We start from the raw sequence: 21,578 nt of genomic DNA, 5'->3' as shown, positions 1-21,578 counted from the left end.
CCACCACTTCCACTGGAAGCTCATTCCACACCGCTACCACTCTCTGAGTAAAGAAGTTCCCCTTCATATTACCCCTAAACTTCTGTCCCTTAATTCTGAAGTCATGTCCTCTCGTTTGAATCTTCCCTATTCTCAAAGGGAAAAGCTTGTCCACATCAACTCTGTCTATCCCTCTTATCATTTTAAAGACCTCTATCAAGTCCCCCCCTTAACCTTCTGCGCTCCAGAGAATAAAGACCTAACTTATTCAACCTATCTCTGTATCATTCCTTCTTCTTTTTGCCCACGTCGGGCAGAAAAGTCTGAAAGTGTGTACCACCAGTCTCAGGATCAGCTTCTTCCCCTCTGTTATTAGACATCTGAATGGTCCTTCCATAAGCTAGGGTACAGTCCCGATTTTCCAACCTATTTCATCTTGGGCATTGAAATTTTTTCTCTGGAATTGATGCATTACAATGCTGAGAACTATGATATTTACACTCTACCAGTTGTACTTGAGATTGGCTTGAATTTATTCTACGCTATCCAATCCGATCTAATTAGATAGCAGGCAAATAAAAGATGTCCACTGTGTCTTGGTGACAATAATATACCTAAAACCTAAACCTAAATTGATTAGTACGGGTGTAGACAAAAATGCTGGAGAAACTCAGCGGGTGCAGCAGCATCTATGGAGCGAAGGAAATAGGCAACGTTTCGGGCCGAAACCCTTCTTCAGACTGATTAGTACGGGTGTCAGAGGTTATGGGGTTAAGGCAGGGTAATGGGGTTCTGAGGGAGAGATAGACCAGCCATTATTGAATGGCGGAGTAGACTTGATGGGCCAATTGGCCTAATTCTGCTCCTATCACTTATGACCTTATGACCTTGCGACCTTTCTCTGTGATGATCCATGCCAGTACGGTATGACATGTGAATGTATGTTTATTAACCCTGCCCTCAAAAGCACTGCCCTCAACCACCTTTCATCGTTGAAGCAAAGTAATAGCGACCCGCAAAATGGCAGCATGGTGGCGCAGTGGTAGAGTTGCTGCCATACGGCGCCAGAGTCCCGGGTTCGATCCTGACCAAGGGTACTTGGCGGCATGGACTTTGTACGTTCCCCTCCGTGACCTGCTTGGGTTTCCTCCGGGTGATTCGGTTGCCTCCCACACGCCAAAAACGTACAGGTTTGAAGGTTAATTGGCTTCTGTAAATTGTCCATAGTGCGTGTGCAGGGATCGCTGGTCGGCGTGGACTCTTGGCCAAAGCGCCTGTTTCAGCACTGTATCTCTAAACTAAACTTGGAAAAAGTGCATGTGGAGAAGATGTTTCCACAGGTGGGAGAGTTTAGGACCAAAGCGCACAGCCTCAGAACAAAAGGACGTACCTTTAGAAAGGCAATGAGGAAGACTTTCTCCAGTCAGAGGGTGGTGAATCTGTGGAATTCTTTGCCGCACAAGGCTGTGGAGGCCAAGTCGGTGAATATTTTTAAGGTGGAGATTGACTGATTCTTGTAAGCGTGTCAGGGGTTATGGGAAGAAGGCAGGAGAATGGGGTTGAGAGGGAGGGCGAGATCAGCCATGATTGAATGGCAGAGTAGACTTGATGGGCCAAATGGCCAGATTCTGCCCCTACAACTTATGAAATCATGAAATCATCAAGGGTCCCGACCCGAGACGTCACCTATTTCTTTTTTCTAGAGATGCTGTCTGACCCGCAGAGTTACTCCAGCTTTTTGTGTCTATCTTCGGCTTAAACCAGCGTCCGCAGCTCCTTCCTACTCATTGAGTTTGCGCTTACCTTTTTGTTCATTTGTCATTAAGCATTCCGATGCTCCTTCGTCACTCGAAACGTTAATGGTTCAGTGGTCGTAGTGTAACCATCAAATGAAATGTCCTTCCCATGAGGGATTTTAAAGCCTCAGTGGTCAATACTATATGTTTTAGGTCTAGGTGACTGGTGTGGAGTGTGACCTGGAGGAGATGCTCAAGTGTCTGAGGGCATTTGGCCTCCAGAAATACCTCATTCAGCTTCCCTTTTCCCTGAGTTTTTTTTTTGTGCGTATGGATCAGCGGAAGATGCAATCCGATGCCACGTAGAGGAGTTCTATTGTGGAGCAGCAGAAGCCATTCAACTCGCGACTTGGAATAATTGCCGAGGATCCATCTGCACACTTCGACTGCAGATTTTATTACCCAAACCTTTCAATGGACACAGTGGCGAACCTTCATGAAATGGGATATGCAGTTTAACCTATTGTACCAGTGGTCTCATCTCTTAATGGCAAATCGCGGAGGCATTCACTTCCCTGAAATGAACACCTCGTAAGAGTATAGAACTCCAGAGGTTCTGAAAGAACCAAAGTGCTGCATTTTCTCTTCTCTTCCGTAACATTGCCATAAACACGGATGTGAAAAAAAAATGTTTTTTTTATGTCCACAGCTATCGCTGCAATGTTTTTTTTTATTGTTTCCCCCTCGGTAAAATACATCCGTGAACATGAGTGAAAACATTACAATCGTTTTCTTTGTGTAGGGAGGAACTGCAGATGCTGGTTTAAACCGAAGATAGACACAAAAACGCTGGGGTAACTCAGCGGGCCAGGCAGCATCACTGGAGAAAAGGAATAAGGTGTCGTTTTTCGGGTCGAGACCCATCTTCAGGCTGCTCAAGTACGCTGGAAAGGGCCTGGATCTCAGTTTCTTCAAAAGATTTTTTTGATTTTGAAAATAGGTGTAGGCCATTTGGCCCCTCGAGCCAGCACCGCCATTCAATGTGATCGTGGCTGATCATCCGCAATCAGTTCCCCGTTCCTGCCTTCTCCCCAGACCCCTTGATTCCACTAGCCCTAAGAGCTCTATCTAACTCTCTTTTGAACGCATCCAGTGAATCGACCTCCACTGCCTTCTGAGGCAGAGAGTTCCACAAATTCACAACTCTCTGGGTGAAAAAGATGTGGGAATTCACAACGTGGGAATCACAAGGGAAAATGACTTACATTTTTACGTTTTGCTTTGCACGGAATATCACTGGGTCTTGTCATAGGTGACAATGAAGTATCATTTAATCATTCAAGTTGGGCCGAAGGGTCCGTATCTGAGGAAGGAGATGACGGCCCTAAAGAGGGTCCAGAGGATGATTACGAGAACGAGCCCAGGAAAGAGTGGGTTAATTTACGATGGGCGTTTGACGCCACCGGGCAGGTACTCGCCAGAGTTTGGAAGAACGATGTGGGGGACCTCATTGAAACAAACCGAATAGTGAAAGGTCTGGATACAGTGGATGTGGAGAGGATGTTTTCCACTCGTGGGAGAGTCTAGGACTAGAGGCCATAGCCTCAGGATTAAAGGACGTTCCTTTAGGAAATGGGATGAGATTGAATTTCTTCTGTCAGAGGGTGGTGAATCTGTGGAATTCTTTGCCCACAGAAGGCTGTGGAGGCCAAGTCAGTGGATATATTTAAGCAGAGAGATAGATAGATTCTTGATTAATACGGGTGTCAGGGGTTACGGGGAGAAGGCTGGAGAATGGGGTTAGGAGGGAGAGATAGGTCAGCCATGATTGAATGACGGAACAGACTTGATGAGGTCGAATGGCCTAATTCTGCTCCTATCACTTATGACCTCATAACCTTACGAAGGGCCTGTTTCCATGCTTTATGACTCCTCGACTCATTGAAGGACCATGACCCCAATTATTCCAAAACTAGTGTTATCTTTAAATTGATGATGTTACATCAGAAATCTATATCTTCAACAGGGATGTAGATGCACATCTCATTAAGCAGCCAATATCATCATAGACCCTCACCTCACTGTCCAGGCTTTCACCCTACAGCTACCATCGGGAGGAAGGTATGGGATTTGAAAAACGCCACCACCAGGTTCAGGTATGGCTTCTCCCCTAACAGCCATTAGACTCTTGAACATATCTTGCCCAACATGTCCCATCTATACTAGTCCCCACTGCCTGCCTTTGGCTTAACCCTCCTCTGGACCCTCTCCAGAGCCAGCACATCCTTCCTCGGATATGGTGCCCAAAATTGCTAGTAATATTCCAAATGGGGCCTTACCAGCGCCTTATAGAGCCTCAACATTGCCTCCCTGTTTTTGTATACAGGCCCTCTTGAAATAAATGCCAGTATTGAGTTTGCTTCCTTTACCACCGATTTGACTTGCAGATTAACTTTTTGGAAATCCTGCACCAGCACTCCCAAGTCCCTTTGCACCTCCGATTTCTGGATTCTCTCCACATTTAGAAAATAGTCTATGCCCTTATTCCATTTAGACTAAATGGGGAGAGAATCCAGAAATCGGAGGTGCAAAGGGACTTGGGAGTTCTGGTGTAGCTCAGTCCTTACCCAGTCAGTACAATTCACAGAGGCTTATTAAACCGCAAACCCCTATGGCTTTGTGATGTTAAAGGAAACCCACTCGGTCACAGGGAGAACGTGCAAACTCCACACGGACAGCACGAGAGGTCAGGATTGACCTCTGCACTGTGAGGCAGCAGCTCAACCAGCTGCGCCACCATGCCGTTATAAATCTAGGAACACACTTGAATGGTGACATCCGCAGGTTATTTTCCGCTCCTGCACAGATCTCAGCAAAAATTAAAAGAGATGCATGAAGAAATGTGTTGTTTCTGATTGGAAGAATAACTTGAATTTGCAATATTTCTTTAAAATTGGAAATGTCACAAACAGTTTCAGGGATAGACAAATAGATCACCCTAGACAATGTAACAGAGTGGATGAGTTACAAGCGTGCAAGGGCAACATGGTGGCACGGTGGTAGAGTTCCTGCCTTACAGCGAGCGCTAGAGCCCCGGGTTCGATCCTGACTATGGGTGCTCCCTGTATGGAGTTTGCACGTTCTCCCCATGTCCTGGGTTCCTCCAGGTGCTCCAGTTTTCATCCCACACTCCAAAGACATGCAGTTTTGTAGGTTAATTGGATTCTGTAAATTGTCCCTAGTGTGTAGGATAGAACTAATGTGCTGGGTGATCGTTGGCCAGCATGATCTCAGTGGGCTGAAGGGCCTGTTACCATGCCGTGTATCTCTAAACTAAACTAAACTAAACTATAAATCACAGGAGAGTTCAAAACTAAATATTTAATGGAGAAGAAAATCAAGAAAATCCCAGCATCAGGAAATCTGAAAGGAAAACAAATAGGAAAACAATGGAAAATGTAGGCCAGGCAGCTAATGAATTAAGGATGAAGAGCCATCATCAATCATTGATAATTTCACGAAGGTCACCTATGAGTAAACCATGCTCAAAAGCTATGTTTGCACCATATGCACGGTGGTGGGGCAGTAGAGTTGCTGCCTTATAGTGCTTGCAGCATCAGAGACCCGAACAGGGGTGCTGTCTGTACGGAGGTTGTACGTTCTCCCCGTGACCTGCATGGGTTTTCTCCGAGATCTTCGGTTTCCTCCCACACTCCAAAGACGTGCAGGTTTGTAGGTTAATTGGCTTTGGTATAAATGTAAAATTGCTTGTGTCGGATAGTGTTGATATGCGGGGATCGATGGTCGGCACGGACTCGCTGTATCTCTAAATTAAATAAAACTAAACTCCAAAGACGTACAGGTATGTAGATAAATTAGCTTGGTAAATGTAAAAAATTGGCCCTTGTGTGTGTAAGGTAGTGTTAATATGCGAGGATCGCTGGTCGGCGCGGACTCGATGGGCCGAAGGGCCTGTTTCTGTGCTGTATCTCTAAACTGAACAAAACAAAAAAAAACTGCAGATGCTGATTTACACCAACGATAGACACAAAATGCTGGAGTAAACTCAGCGTGACAGGCAGCATCTCTGGAGAGAAGGAATGGGCGACGTTTCGGGTCGAGACCCTTCTTCCGACTCCCTACTCCCTGGCCAGCTGGTATTGTCATCATTGTTGGGGAAGTCCAGAACTAGGGGTCACAGTTTAAGGATAAGAGTGAAGTCTTTTAGGACCGAGATGAGAAAGTCATTTTTTACACAGAGAGTGGTGAATCTGTGGAATTCTCTGCCACAGAAGGTAGTTGAGGCTATAAGTTCATTGGCTATATTTAAGAGGGAGTTAGATGTGGCCCTTGTGGCTAAAGGGATCAGGGGGTATGGAGAGAAGGCAGGGATGGGATACTGAGTTGGATGATCAGCCATGATCATATCGAATGGCGGTGCAGGCTCGAAGGGCTGAATGGCCTACTCCTGCACCTATTTTCTATGTTTCTATGTTTCTATGCTCGGATAAAAAAAAATGGCTTTGAGAAACATGTTGATGGACGTGCACCATGAGTTTGTTTGTGAAGTCGAAAATCTTGGTGCGATTCTTTAAGACGGTAACGTGATCATCCGCTCAGGAGGCCTCAGCCATGAAGTCATGTCTCTTGTCGCCCCTGTGCCCATTGTCCGCTGTGACAGGTACAAACTGTTTGTCTGTTTCCCAACAATGGCCTGGCTTCACTGGGGACCTTGGTGTCTGACAACTGCTTCCATACAAACTATCCCAGCCTCCAACTGAATGGCTGAGGCTTATTGTCCTCACCACAAAGCCCACAAGGGTTCCCAAACCCACACGGGATTGTATCTATTTCAAATCCTCCAACATCAACATGGTTACAAAAAAACATAAGCACGTAACAGGGCTTCTACCCTGAAGACCGAAGAATTTTCCCCACAGTAACAATCATTTTCAATTCGTAAATCAGAAGAATGTTCGTACTTAAATATATTGTGCTTCAACTTGGTCATAGAAACATAGAAGCATGGAAAATAGGTGCAGGAGTAGGCCATTCGGCCCTTCGAGCCAGCACTGCCATTCAATATGATCATATAACCATATAACCATATAACAATTACAGCACGGAAACAGGCCATCTCGGCCCTACAAGTCCATGCCGAACAAATTTTTTTTTCCCCTTAGTCCCACCTGCCTGCACTCATACCATATCCCTCCATTCCCTTCTCATCCATATGCCTATCCAATTTATTTTTAAATGATACCAATGAACCTGCCTCCACCACTTCTACTGGAAGCTCATTCCACACCGCTACCACTCTCTGAGTAAAGAAGTTCCCCCTCATATTACCCCTAAACTTCTGTCCCTTAATTCTGAAGTCATGTCCTCTTGTTTGAATCTTCCCTATTCTCAAAGGGAAAAGCTTGTCCACATCAACTCTGTCTATCCCTCTCATCATTTTAAAGACCTCTATCAAGTCCCCCCTTAACCTTCTGCGCTCCAGAGAATAAAGACCTAACTTATTCAACCTATCTCTGTAACTTAGTTGTTGAAACCCAGGCAACATTCTAGTAAATCTCCTCTGTACTCTCTCTATTTTGTTGACATCCTTCCTATAATTGGGCGACCAAAATTGTACACCATACTCCAGATTTGGTCTCACCAATGCCTTGTACAATCATGGCTGATCATCCAGAATTAGTACCCCATTCCGGCTTTCTCCCCATATCCCTTGATTCCCTTAGCCCTAAGAGCTAGAATCCAAATGTCTCTTGAGAACATCCAGTGAATTGGTCTCCACTGCCTTCTGTGGCAGAGAATTCCACAGCTTCACAACTCTTTGGGTGTAAAGGTTTTTCCTCATCTCAGTCCTAAATGACCTACCCCTTATTCTTAAACTGTGACCCCTGGTTCCGGACTTCCCCCAACATTGGGAACATTTTTCCTGCATCTACCCTGTCCAATCCTTTTAGAATTTTACAGCATGGAAACAAGCCCTTTGGCGGACCGAGTCCACGCCTACCATCGATCACCCGTTCACGCTAGTTCTATGTTATCCCACTTTCTCATCTACTTCCTGCACAATGGTTTAGTTTAGTTTAGAGATACAGCATGGTTACAGATCCTTCGGTCCACCGAGTCCACACCGACCATCGATCACCCGTTCACGTTAGATCCATGTTATCCCACTTTCTCATCCACTTCCTACACACTGATTTAATTTAGTTTTGAGATACGATATGGAAATAGGCCATTCGGCACACTAAGTCCACACTGGCCATCGATCATCCATTTACACGTTCTATGTTATCCCACTTTTATCATCCATTCCCTTCACACTAGCGGCAATTTACAGAAGCCAAACCTGTAAGTCTTTGGGGATGTGGTAGGAAACCAGGGCACCCGGAGAAAACCCACATGGTCACAGGGAGAACGTGCAGACTTCATACAGACAGCAACCGAGGTCAGGATCAAACCCGGGTCTCTGCTGCTGTGAGTCGGCAGCTCTAGCAGCTGTGCCACTGTACCGCCCCACTTAGATTGCCTTTGTAATCATGTTAAATAGGGATAGGATGTACATGTATTTAGACTAACAAGGGTTTATTAGGCATAGTCAGAATGGCTTTGTATGTGGGAGTTCGTGTCTCACAAATCTGATTGAGTTTCTTGAAGGCGTGACCAAAAAGATTGATGAGGGCAGAGCTGTAGATGTTGTGTACATGGACTTAAGAAAAGCATTCAACAAGGTTCCGCATGGTAGGCTGCACTGGAAGGCTAGATCACATTGGATCCAAGGAGAGATAGCTGAATGGATAGAACATTGGCTTCAGGGAAGGAAGCAGAGGGTGATGGTGGAAGGTTACTTCTTGGATGGGAGGCCTGTGACTAGTGGTGTGTCTCTGGGTTCGGTGCTGGGCCCGTTACTGTTTGCCATCTGTATATCAATGATTTGGATGAGAACATACAGGTCAAGTTAGCAAGTTCGCTGATGACACAAAAGTGGGTGGTTTTGTGTAAAATTGCAACAGGATCTGGATCGATTGGCCAGGTGGGCAGAGCAATGGTTGATGGAATTTAATACAGAGAAGTGTGAGGTGAAGTCAAACATGGGCAAGACATACACAGTGAATGGTAGGCTCCTCTGGGGAGTGTTGTAGAGCAGAGGGATCTAGGAGTGCAGATGCTAGCGCAGGTAGATCGGGTGGTCAAAAAGGCCTTCAACAGTCAGAGTATTGCGTATAGAGAAAATAGACACAAAAAGCAAGAGTAATTCAGCGGGACAGGCAATATCTCTGCAGAGAAGGAATGGGTGACGTTTCGAGTCGAGGCCCTTCTTCAGTCTTGACCCGAAACGTCACCCGTTCCTTCTCTCCAGAGATGCTGCTTGTCCCATGGAGTTACTCCAGCTTTTTGTGTCTATCGGCAGTTTAAAGCAGCATCTGCAGTTCCTTCCAACTCTATTGAGTCTTGAAGTTGGGTGGTCATGTTGCAGTTATATAAGACATTGGTGAGACCGATTTAGAGTGTTGTGTTTCAGTTCTGGTCACCATGTTACAGGAACGATGTTGTCGAACTGGAAAAGGTGCAGAGAAGATTTACGAGGATGTTGCCGGGACACGAGGGCCTGAGCTATTGGGAGAGGTTGAGCAGGCTAGGATTTTATTCCTTGGAGTGCAGGAGGCTGAGGAGCCGCCGAGGTTGAATGGGGGACCTGGCAGGGGACGTTTGGGCACCACATGTGGCAACAGGCCTGGTTCGCTGTTGCGAGCAGAAGATAAAACTGTTTGATTAATCTTTTGTAACTGTCAGTGCCAGAAACATGTTGACTCTTTGTGCACTGCCCAGGTGAGGTCTGCTGTATGGTTTTACTGGGTTGTATGCAAAACAATGAATTTTGCTTTACCTAGGTACATGTGACAATAAATAAATATCATTGAATCATTGATTTTTATAGAGGTGTATCTAGCAATGTGATGGAAATGTAAATTTGTTGTGATTTTTGTTTGTAATCAAGTCTGCAATTTATCCCCTCAGATAAAGCATAAATTGAATAAGTTTAATCTTGACACAGAGTATTCATATTTCATATCTCAAATAGACAAAAAAAGCAAGACCATTTTCATACTCGGAATTAGCATCTTGTTCCCTATTGAGAAGGAATGGACATTACAAAAAAGCTGTGATCTTCAGTCTTCACAACGCCCATTTCTTCAGGAAAGATTAACATTTTTAAATAGCCCTGTCCAAAGATTATTCACAAATAATTCACAATATAACATGATTTTTATATCTAATTTACATTAATTTATAGGCCAAATGGAAGGAATTTAGTGTTCAATTTGCTGTAAATAAATGCCCATTTAAATCGGCTTTCTAGTGGGTTCATGTGAACGCGCTGGTTTAGAACGTTGACACAGCGCTGGATTAGTGCCCTCAAATGCCGAGAAAAATAATGCGGGATATAAAAAGCCCAAAATGAACTATTCGTTATAGATAACTTGATATTCAGGGTTATATATATGCCCCATTTAATGTAAAAATAAGGTACATACCTTTAATTGTTTGCTTTATAAAACCCTGGGGCTGCGAGAGGTTGCGAAATCAGAGAGTAATTTTAAAACTATTATAACTATATTACCGAGGCCTATAAAACTAATAATACCTTTTGCGACCGGGTCTTGCAGCGATTTTTCGTTAATGATTTACTAGGCTGAACATGTGCGATTAGTACAGCCTAATAAAAATCGCGTTTTAAACCCGCCCCCTCCAAACAGCGCCAAAATCGCCAACATGGCTGAGGGCAGATTCCCAATGACGATTCAGGTAGGTTTTGTAACATACCTAGTGTATCAGATCATGAGATGAATAGTTTAGTTTAGTTTAGTTGAGAGATACAGTGCAGAAATAGGCCCTTCGGCCCACCGAGTCCGCGCCGACCAATGATCCCTGTACCACTAAGATATACGCACAGGACAGGTTCGGAGGAATTTAGACCAAATGCGGGCAGGTGCGATTAGTGTAGCTGGGACATGTTGGCCGGTGTGGGCAAGTTGTGCCGAAGGGCCTGTTTCCACACTGTATCACTCCATGTCAAGAGTCAAGAGTGTTTTATTGTCACGTGTCCCAGATAGAACAATGAAATCCTTACTTGCAGCAGCACAACAGAATATGTAAACATAGTACACTGTAAACAATATAATAAACGAGAGAGAAAAAACGTTCAGTGTGTGTATATATACACATACCCACAAGTACACACACATTATATATATACACACACACACACATATACATATATATATACATACACATACATACTCAAAAAAACAAACAATAGTAGGCCAATAATAACCAGCAACAGCGGAAATTGGAGGAACAGCACCTCATATTCCGCCTGGGGACCTTGCGTCCGGATGGCATTAACATTGAATTCTCCCAATTTTGCTAGCCCTTGCTGTCTCCTCCCCTTCCTTAACCCTCTAGCTGTCTCCTCCCACCCTCCCATCCGCCCGCCCTCGGGCTCCTCCTCCTCCCCTTTTTCCTTCCATTCTCCCCCCCCCCCCCCCACCCCCCATCAGTCTGAAGAAGGGTTTCGGCCCGAAACGTCGCCTATTTCCTCCGCTCCATAGATGCTGCTGCACCCGCTGAGTTTCTCCAGCAATTTTGTGTACCTTCGATCTTCCAGCATCTGCAGTTCCTTCTTGAACATGTTTAATAGCCTGATGGCTGTGGGGAAGAAGCTGCTCTCAAACCTGGATGTTACAGTTTTCAGGCTCCTGTACCTTCTTCCCATGTTCTCTATGACCCTATGACTAAGGGACACACTAGAGACAATTTACTATTTTTATTTTACCAAGCCAGTTAGCCTACAAACCTGCACGTCTTTGGAGTGTGTGAGGAATCCAGAGCACCCGAAGAAAACCTACATGGTCACGGGGAAAACGTACAAACTCCATACAGACAGCGCCCGTGGTCAGTACGAACCCGGGACTCTGGCGCTGTAAGGCAGCAACTCTACCGCTGGGCCACCTTGCCCCCCCAATAGATAGAGATACAGAATAGATAGAGTAAATGCAGTCTTTTACTCAAAGTAGGAGAATCAAGAACCAGAGGGATATAGGATTAAGGTGAAGTGGGAAAAATTTAATAGGAACTTGAGTGGTAACTTTACTTAGGGTATAAAGGGTTGTGGGTGTATGGAACGAGCTGTCAGATTGCTTGATGCAAGTCCTATTGAGACATTTGAAAAAACATGTGGACTGGTACATGGATAGGACTCGTTTAAAGGGATATGCATTTCGTTGTCTCTGCAATGCATTTCGTTGTCTCTGTACTGTACACTGACAATGAATCTGATATGGGCCAAAGTGGGATTAGGGTGTAGGTCGGTGTGGGCAAGTTGGGCCGAAGGGCCTGTTTCCACGCTGGGCGACTCTATGACTCAATGTGCTGTACGTGTCAAAATGGTCAGTGACATAATGGCAGGTGTGGCTGCTTGGCCCTGATGTTACCTGATACCCTTGGCATCGTTTGTTTGTTATTCTTCATCCACTCGCACAAAATGCAGTGAAAGGGGAGAGCTGAAAGCAATCTGCGCGATATCCTGAATGCGCGGCGGCCAAAAGAGATGAATAGAAGTCACAATAGATCAAGGGATGTAAAGGCCGGGAGCACTGCCTTAAGCAGGTGGGCCCAGCACCAAGCGATGAGCTGGGGATGAGAAGGGGAATGTTATTGAAGTCTGGGCCCGACAGGAAGTTAAAGAGGTCCCACGCCCAGCTCTAGAGTGCATCCTGTCAGGTGGTGAACCAGGGTCGGGACCAGGGGGCAGGCTGGAAGCCAGGGAACCTCTTTGATTTAGTTTAGTTTATTTTACACTGCGGAAACAGCCCTACGTAGGGCCCACCGAGTCTGCACCTATACGGAGATGTTGTCAGAACCCGAGGGGGCTGAGCTGCAGGAAGGGGTTTGGCAGGCAAGGACTCTATTCCTTGGAGCACAGGAGGATGGGGGGTGATCTTATAGTGGCGTATAAGATCATATGAGAAATAGATCTGGTATACAGTGGCGGACTGGGTCTAAAGGTATTGGTTGCCAAAAGACACTTCATCAGGGGCCCACTTCATCAGGGGCCCACTTGCCATCGGGCAAGCTGACACCTTGGCCAGTCTGCCACTGCTGGTATACGTACCCTGAGTAGGCGAATGAGGAACCAGGGGACAGAGGTTCAAGTCATAAGGTCATAAAGAATAGGAGCAGATTTAGGCCATTCGGCCCATCAAGTCTACTCCGCCACTCAATCATGGCTGATCTAACTCTCCCTCCTAACCCCTCTCCTGCCTTCTACCCATAACCTCTGGCACCCGTACTAATCAAGAATCTATTTAGCTCTGCCTTAAATATATCCACTAACTTGGCCTCCACGGCCTTCTGCGGCAAAGAGTTCCACAGATTCAGCACCCTCTGACTAATGAAATTCCTCCTCATCTGAAAGAACATCCTTTAATTCTGAGGCTATGACCTCTGGTCCTGGAATCTCCCACTAGTGGAAACATCCTCTCCACATCCACTCTATCCAAGCCTTTCACTATGCTGTACGCTTCAATGAGATCCCCCCCCTCATTCTTCTAAACTCCAGGCCCAGTGCTGGTTATGGTCCTTTTACAGGGACAGCATGGTGGCAGACAGCGTGGGCCCCAGTGCTGCCTTCTTCTGCCAGCTGAGCCTTGGCCTCCTTCCTCGCTGCCTGTCGTCATGAGACAGTCTGCCGACCAGATGTGAATCTTCATGTACGTACGATTGTCGCAAGGTTAACACTTTCATTGTCTCTCCCCCTTTGAGTAACAGCGGCCACCCAGCTTGGCTCCGCCCCATGGCCGATCACCCAGGGCATCCACAAAGCACAGGCTTCCTAGATGTGAGCAAACATGACCTTGCTCGTTAGCGGGAAGAGGGGCACAAAAACCTGGAGTGATTAATAGTTAATTAACCAACAGAGGGTAGTTAATCTGTGGAACGCATTGCCACAAAGGGACCAAGTGGAGGCCAAGTCAGTGGATATTTCTAAGGCAGAGTGGATGTGGTAAGAATGTTTCCACTGGTGGGAGAGTCTAGCACCAGAGGTCATAGCCTCAGAATTAAAGAGCTATAGATGCACCTGCTGGTGCGCGCCAGCATCGAACCCTGCGGTCGGAAGCCGCACACACGTGACTCTGGGAGGGGTCGGGTTTCCGCGCGGTTTCTGGGCTCAGCCCGCTAGTCGATTGAGGACCACCGTTGTGGTCAGTTGTGTGTTAGGACTTGCGATACCAGAGAACCTTGATTCAGAATAAATCTTGTTTCAAACCACTGGTCGTTGTCACTAATCCACCATAGAGCGCTCTTTTAGAAAGGAGGTGAGGAGGAACTTTGTTATTCAGAGGGTAGTTAATCTGTGGAACTCATTGTCACAGAGGGCTGTGGAGGCCAAGTCAATGTAATGCAGAATGTTGTCCACCATCGGCTCTGACCTCCCCACCATCGAAGGGATCTATCGCAGTCACTGCATCAAAAAGGCTGCCAACATCATCAAAGACCCACACCATCCTGGCCACACACTCATCTCTCTATTGCCATCGGGAAGGAGGTGCAGGAGCCTGAAATCTGGAACATCCAGGTTCAGGAACAGCTACTTCCCCCACAGCCATCAGGCTATTAAACACAACATCAAACAAGCTCTGAAAAATAACAGTCTATTATTATTATTGCATTTTATCTCTTTAAATTATTGTGTATATATGGTCTATGATCTATAGTAAGTAAGTAAGTAAGTAAGTCAATTTTATTTATATAGCACATTTAAATCAACTCGCGTTGAAACCAAAGTGCTTTACATAGAAGAAATTAGGTTTCCATACATCCGTATAAAGACACAACATGCTATAGAATTTAACATGAATGTCCCCTCACAGCAGAATCAACATTTTCCACTGAGAGGGAAGGCACTAAACTCCATGACACACTGAATTTTTATCTCCTGTTCTGTATTATGTTTACATACTCTGTTGTGCTGCAGCAAGCAGGAATTTCATTGTCCTATCTGGGACACATGACAATAAAGCTCTCTTGACTTGTCTTGACTTGACTTGTCTTGACTTGACTTATTTTTAAGGCAGAGATAAACAGGTTCTTGATTATAACGGGTGTCAAGGGTTATGGGGAGAAGGCAGAAGAAAGGGATTAGGAGGAACAGATCAGCCATGATCGAACGGCGGAGTAGACTCGATGGGCCGAATGGCCTAATTCTACTCCTATAACTTGTGGACTTGTGAATTCACAAGCTGAGGAAGACACAGAGTACTGGACGAGCTCAGCGGATCAGGCAGCATCTCTGGGAAAATTTGCATGGGTGACGTTTCAGGTCGAGATCCTTTGTCAGGCTGAGGACAGGGGAAGGGGAACGAGAGACACAGACGGTAATTAGACAAATGAATGGAAGATAGTCAAAAAGCAACGATGAGCAAGGTGGAGCCCACAATGGTGCATTGTTGGCTGTGGGGTAGGTGATAATGAGTTACACAGACGGGGGAACACAAGAGGAAGACAGTACAACTAGTACAATGATGAGGGTGGGGGAGGGACGGAGGGAGAGGGGAAGCAAGGGTTACTTGAAGTTAGAGATATTAATATTCACACCACAGGGATGTAAGCTGCCCAAGTTAAATATGAGGTGCTGTTCCTCCAATTAGCATGTGGCCTCACTCTGACAGAGGAAGCCCAGGACAGAAAGGTCAGTGTGGGAATAGGAGTTAAAGTGTTTAGCGACCAGGAGATCATGTAGGCCTAGGCAGACACAGCGGAGCTGTTCAGCAAAACGATCGCCAAGCCTACGCTTGGTCTCGCCGATATATAGGAGTCCTCACCTGGAACAGCGGATACTGCAGATGAGGTTGAAGTCTGTGTTGCCTCACTTTTTGCATCTACTCCTGACACACTAGGGAGGCACGATGGCGCAGCAGTAGAGTTACTGCCTTACAGTGCTTGCAGCGCCAGAGACCCGGGTTCGATCCCAACTACGGGCGCTGTCTGTACGGAGTTTGTACGTCCTCCCTGTGACCGCGTGGGTTTTCTCCGAGATCTTTGGTTTCTTCCCACACTCCAAAGACATACACGTTTGTAGGTTAATTGGCTTGGTATAAATGTAAATTGTCCCTAGTGTGTGTGGGGTTGTGTTAATGTGCGGGGATCGCTGGTCGATGCGGACTCAGTGGGTCGAAGGGCCTGATTCCGCACTGTATCTCTAAACTAAACCAAACTAGAGATTGTTAACTCTACAACTGAGGTACAAGCCCGCATGTCTTTGGGATGGGGGGAGGAATCCGGAGCACCTGGAGAAAACCCACGTGGTCACAGGGGAGGAACGTGGAAAAACCATATGCGACGGCCTCATTAGGATTGATGTTCCTGTTCAAATCCTTACCACTGAAGAAACGGCAGCACGGTGGCGCAGCGGTAGAGCTGCCGCCTCACAGCGCCAGAGACCCGGGTTCGATCCTAACCACGGGTGCCGTGACGTCCATACGGAGTTTGCACGTTCTCCCCGTGACCGGCGTGGGTTTTCTCCGGGTGTTTCCCGGTTTTCTCCCGCAGTCCAAAGGTGTCCGTTGTCCGATGTCACGCCCTATTTCCCTACTCCATCTCTGCAGCTTTTCCAGGCGACCAGCGTGCCTCCGCTGAAGTGAAAAAGAACAAAGAAGGGGAAGCAGTAGTTCAGAGCTTTCCATCAAGAGATCTCAACTTATTTTAAGCCAGGACGCTACCTCTGAAATTCAGTCACCATTGTCATGAAAAATACGAGTACTTACTGTGACACCTGAACCAGAGCATTCAACGGCTCTATTGTGTTTCCTCAAGTAACCCTGGCTAAACAAAATAAAACCAAGGGACACAGATAATACACACTTTGGGACTCTGTTAGCTATCCACAGTGGTTCTTTAGCAGAGATTCCCACAGAAATTCAAGCCTTCTACTAGATGTGGCATACACCCAAGCCCGGAATGCCCCTGTGACTGTTTCTATAAAGAGTATTCACTCTCGATAATAATTTAGTTTAGTTTAGTTTATTGTCACGTGCACCGAGGTACTTTGAAAAGCTTTTGTGTTGCCTGATGTCCAGTCAGTGGAAAGACAATACGTAATTGCAATCGAACCATTTACAGTGTATAGGTACATGATAAGGGAATAACGTTTAGTGCAAGGTAAAGCCAGCAAAGTCCGATCAAGGATAGTCCAAGGGTCACCAAAGAGGTAGATAGTAGTTCAGCACTGCTCTCTGGTTGTGGTAGGATGATTCAGTTGCCTGATCATAGCTGGGATGAAACTGTCCCTGAATCTGGTGGTGTGCATTTTCACCCCTCTGTACCTTTTGCCTGGAAGCCATTTTGTGCCCAGAGATGCTGCCTATCCCGCTGAGTTACTCCAGCATTTTGTGTCTATCTTCAATGTAAACCAGCATCTTCCTTCTTAAACACAGACTAGTTTAGAGATAGCCTGATAACAGCTTTGAAGGGACAGTTTCTTCCCAGCTGTTATCAGGCAACGGAACCCTCCTACCACAACCAGAGAGAGCAGTGCTGAACTACTATCTACCTCTTTGGTGACCCTCGGACTGTCCTTGATCGGACGTTGCTGGCTTTGCTGGCCAGGAATGAGTAGGTGAACCAGTGATGAGCATTTGTCGGCACTAGGCCTGTACTCGCTGGAGTTTAGAAGAATGAGGGGGCACCTCATTGAACAATACAGAATAGTGAAAGGCTTGGATTGAGTGAATGTGGAGACGATGTTTATCCTCAGAATTATCCCCAGAATTAATAATCCCCAGAATTAAAGGACTTTCTTTTAGGAAGGAGATGAGGAGAATTTTCTTTAGTCAGAGGGTGGTGAATCTGTGGAATTCTTTGCCACAGAAGGCTGTGGAGGCCAAGTCAGTGGATATTTTTAAGGCAGATATAATGACAGATTCTTGATTAGTACAGGTACCAGAGGTTATGGGGAGAAGGCAGGAGAATGGGGTTAGGAAGGATAAGGTTGGCAATGATTGAATGGCGGAGTAGACTTGATGGGCCGAATGGCCTAATTCTACACCTATTCCTTATGACCTTATGACCTTTACCCTGCACTAAAACTTAATCGCTTATCATGTATCTATACACTGTAAATAGTTCGAATGTAATCATGTATCGTCTTTCCACCGACTGGTTAGCGCGCAACAAAAGCTTTCCACTGAAAAAGGGTTTCGGCCCGAAACGTTGCCGATTTCCTTCGCTCCATAGATGCTGCCGCACCCTCTGAGTTTCTCCAGCAATTTTGTCTACCTTCAATTTTCCAGCATCTGCAGTTCCTTCTTGAACAGCTTTCCACTGTACCTCAGTGCACGTGACAATAAACTAAAATGAAACTGAAAAGCTTTTTGTTGTTTGCTATCCCGTCAGCGGAAAGACTAGTTTAGTTTAGTATAAGCGCGGAAACAGGCCCTTCGACCCACCGAGTCTGCGCCGACCAGCGATTCCCATAAACTAGCACTCTCCTACACACTGGGGACAATTCACAAACATTACCAAACTCAATAAAGATTCAGATTCAGATTCAGATTCAATTTTAATTGTCATTGTCAGTGTATAGTACAGAGACAACGAAATGCATTTAGCATCTCCCTTGAAGAGCGACATAGCAAACGATTTGAATAAATAATAATAAGTGTCCGGGGGGGGGGGGGGGGGTGGGTGTTTGATTGGCAGTCACCGAGGTACGTGTCCACGTGTACGTTGTTGAGTAGAGTGACAGCCGCCGGAAAGAAGCTGTTCCTCGACCTGCTGGTTCGGCAACTGAGAGACCTGTAGCGCCTCCTGGATGGTAGGAGGGTAAACAGTCCATGGTTGGGGTGAGAGCAGTCCTTGGCAATGCTGAGCGCCCTCCGCAGACAGCGCTTGCTTTGGACAGACTCAATGGAGGGGAGCGAGGGGAACCGGTGATGCGTTGGGCAATTTTCACCATTGTCATTGTCATTGTGATAGCAATAAACCTGCAAAGCTTTAGCGTGTGGGAGGAAACCGGAGCACCCGGAGAAAACCCACGTGGTCACGTGGAGAACGTACAAAACTTCATACAGACAGCACCAGTCGTCAGGATCGAACCAGGGGAGTCTTGAGCTAAAAGGCAGCAATGCCACCGTTGTGTCACCGTGCCATGGGAATGTTTGTATGAGTGTTTCTATAAACAGTATTCACTTTAAATTATTGTTTAGTTTAGTTTATTGTCACGTGCACTGAGGTACAGTGAAAAGCTTTTTTGTTTTGTGACATCCAGTCAGTTGAAGGACAATACATGATCACAATCACACTGTTCATGGTGTACAGATACAGGAGAAAGGGTATAACATTTAGTGCAAGATAAAGTCCAGTAATGTCCGATTAAAGATAGTCCTAATGAGGTAGTTGGTATGTCAGGTCCACATTCTAGCTGGTGAGAGGACAGTTTGGTTGCATTTATTTATATATGTTTCTATCTATCTATCTATCTATCTATCTATCTATCTATCTATCTATCTATCTATCTATCTATCTATCTATCTATCTATCTATCTATCTATCTATCTATCTATCTATCTATCTATCTATCTATCTATCTATCTACTCACCCATCCATCCATGCCATCCACTTTTATTGAGCATTAATCGGGATGTTAATTACCTGGGCATTGTTTTTGAGGAGGCAGTCCGGCTTTACGAAGGAGATGAGGAGGAATATCTTTAGTCAGAGGATGTGGGATTCATTCACAGAAGGATGTGGAGGCCAAGTCAATGGATATTTTTAAGGCAGAGATTGACAGATTCCTGATTAGTACGGGTGCCAGGGGTTTCGGGGGAGAAGGCAGGAGAATGGGGTTAGGAGGGAGAGATAGATCAGCTGTGATTGAATGGTGGATTAGACTTGATGGGACGGATGGCCTAAATAAGCTCCTATCACTTATGACCTTATGGGAGCATCTCCAGAGTAGTTACAATGTACTGTGGGCTTGGGAGTAGGGCCATAGATTTGAAGTAATTTGTGGAAGAATTAATGAGAAGAGCGGATTTTTTTTTTCACTGAGGAAGTGCATGGGGGGTTGAAGCTCATGCCTGAAAGGGTGATGGGGCACAAAAGGCACAAAAGAACCATGTCGAAACACCACTTGGATGTGTGCATGAATGAGCCATGCAGCCCACCATGCTTGTGAAGGTTGTTGGCAAGAAATTGCTTTGGATTTATAACCATGCGGGTCATAACAATAGACAATAGACGATAGGTGCAGGAGTAGGCTTTTTGGCCTTTCGAGACAGCACCGCCATTCACTGTGATCATGGCTGATCATCCACAATCAGTACCCCGCTCCTGCCTTCTTCCCATATAGCTGTTCAAGTATGTAGTGTATTTAACGGTAACTGTAACTGTAAAAGAACTGAGTAACTGATTGGTGTGTCGACAAAAATGCTGGAGAAACTCAGCGGGTGAGGCAGCATCAATGGAGCAAAGGAATAGGCGACGTTTCGCATCGAGGCCCCCTTCTTCAGACTAATGTGGGGGGGGGGTGAGTGGGGGGAAGGGAGAAAGGAAGAAGGGGGGGTGGGGGAAGGAGGGGAGAAAGCAAGGACGACCTAAACTACCCAAGGGGGGGGCAATGGGCCATGGGGGGGGGTTTGGTGGGAAGAAGAAAGGAATATGAGGTGGTGCTCCTTCAGTTTGCGGTGGGACTCACTCTGGCCATGGAGGAGACCCAGTGCAGAAAGGGTACCTGAAATCGAAGATACCAGAAGGGTGTGTGTGATCTGTGCTTTTGTGATATATTTATTACCTTATCAGTCTTGTGAAACAGACGAGGTGGCCGAGTGGTTAAGGCGATGGACTGCTAATCCATTGTGCTCTGCACGCGTGGGTTCGAATCCCATCCTCGTCGTGACCTGTTACTATGAATAGTGGTGTTAATGATTTTGCTCGGTGCAGCCAACGCCAAGGCTCGGTGGGGGAGGACCACTGTCTAGGTTCCTTCTGCAGATGGACACGGGGGCAGAGTGTGGTGGAGACGCCCCTCAAAATAAGGGAAGGGATTCCACGCCAGTGGGCCACATGAGTGGCACGGGTGTGGGGTAAAATTGTGTGGGGAAACTGTATCGAATGTATGTATAGCAATAGACAATAGGTGCAGGAGTTGGCCCTTCAGCCCTTCGAGCCAGCACCGCCATTCAATGTGATCATGGCTCATCATCCCCAATCAGTACCCCGTTCCTGCCTTCTCCCCATATCCCCTGACTCCACTATTTTTAAGAGCCCTATCTAGCTGTCTCTTGAAAGCATCCAGAGAACCTTCCTCCACCACCCTCTGAGGCAGAGAATTCCACAGACTCACAACTCTCTGTGAGAAAAAGTGTTTCCTCATCTCCGTTCTAAATGGCTTACTCCTTATTCTTAAACTGTGGCCCCTGTTTCTGGAGCCTCCGAGAATATCGGATGGAGTTTTGTATGGATCATGTATTCCATATATTTATTTCTCGAATAAAGTCTATTTTGAAATTTTTTTTAAAATCAGTCTCGTGAATATGTGTGAGTATGTGCGGTGTTCTTTTGTGAACTAACGAAGACCCACACTGCCAAGTGCATGTACTGAGAACCTGTGCTTTGTTCCTATCTACATGCCACTGCCGTTACATCTTACAAAGTGTAACCGTAGAACTGCTGCCTTTCAGCACCAGAGACCTGGATTCGGTCACGACTACAGGTGCTCTTCTGCACGGAGTTTATACGTTTTCCCCGTGACCTGCGTTAGGTTTCTCCCGGGATCTCCGGCTTCC

The 21,578-nt window shown here is 46.1% G+C and overlaps 1 non-coding gene across 1 annotated transcript; it reads left to right on the top strand.

The window, feature by feature from the left end:
- Positions 1-20,604: 20,604 nt before the first annotated feature.
- On the top strand, positions 20,605-20,686 carry trnas-gcu (transfer RNA serine (anticodon GCU)). Its single transcript has one exon. It is a non-coding gene; the product is annotated as a tRNA-Ser (tRNA).
- The last annotated feature ends 892 nt before the right edge of the window (positions 20,687-21,578 follow it).

Source organism: Leucoraja erinacea, chromosome 15 (genome assembly GCF_028641065.1).
Source record: "Leucoraja erinacea ecotype New England chromosome 15, Leri_hhj_1, whole genome shotgun sequence".
Lineage (NCBI taxonomy): Eukaryota > Metazoa > Chordata > Chondrichthyes > Rajiformes > Rajidae > Leucoraja > Leucoraja erinaceus.
This window is presented reverse-complemented; position numbering and strand designations above follow the sequence as displayed.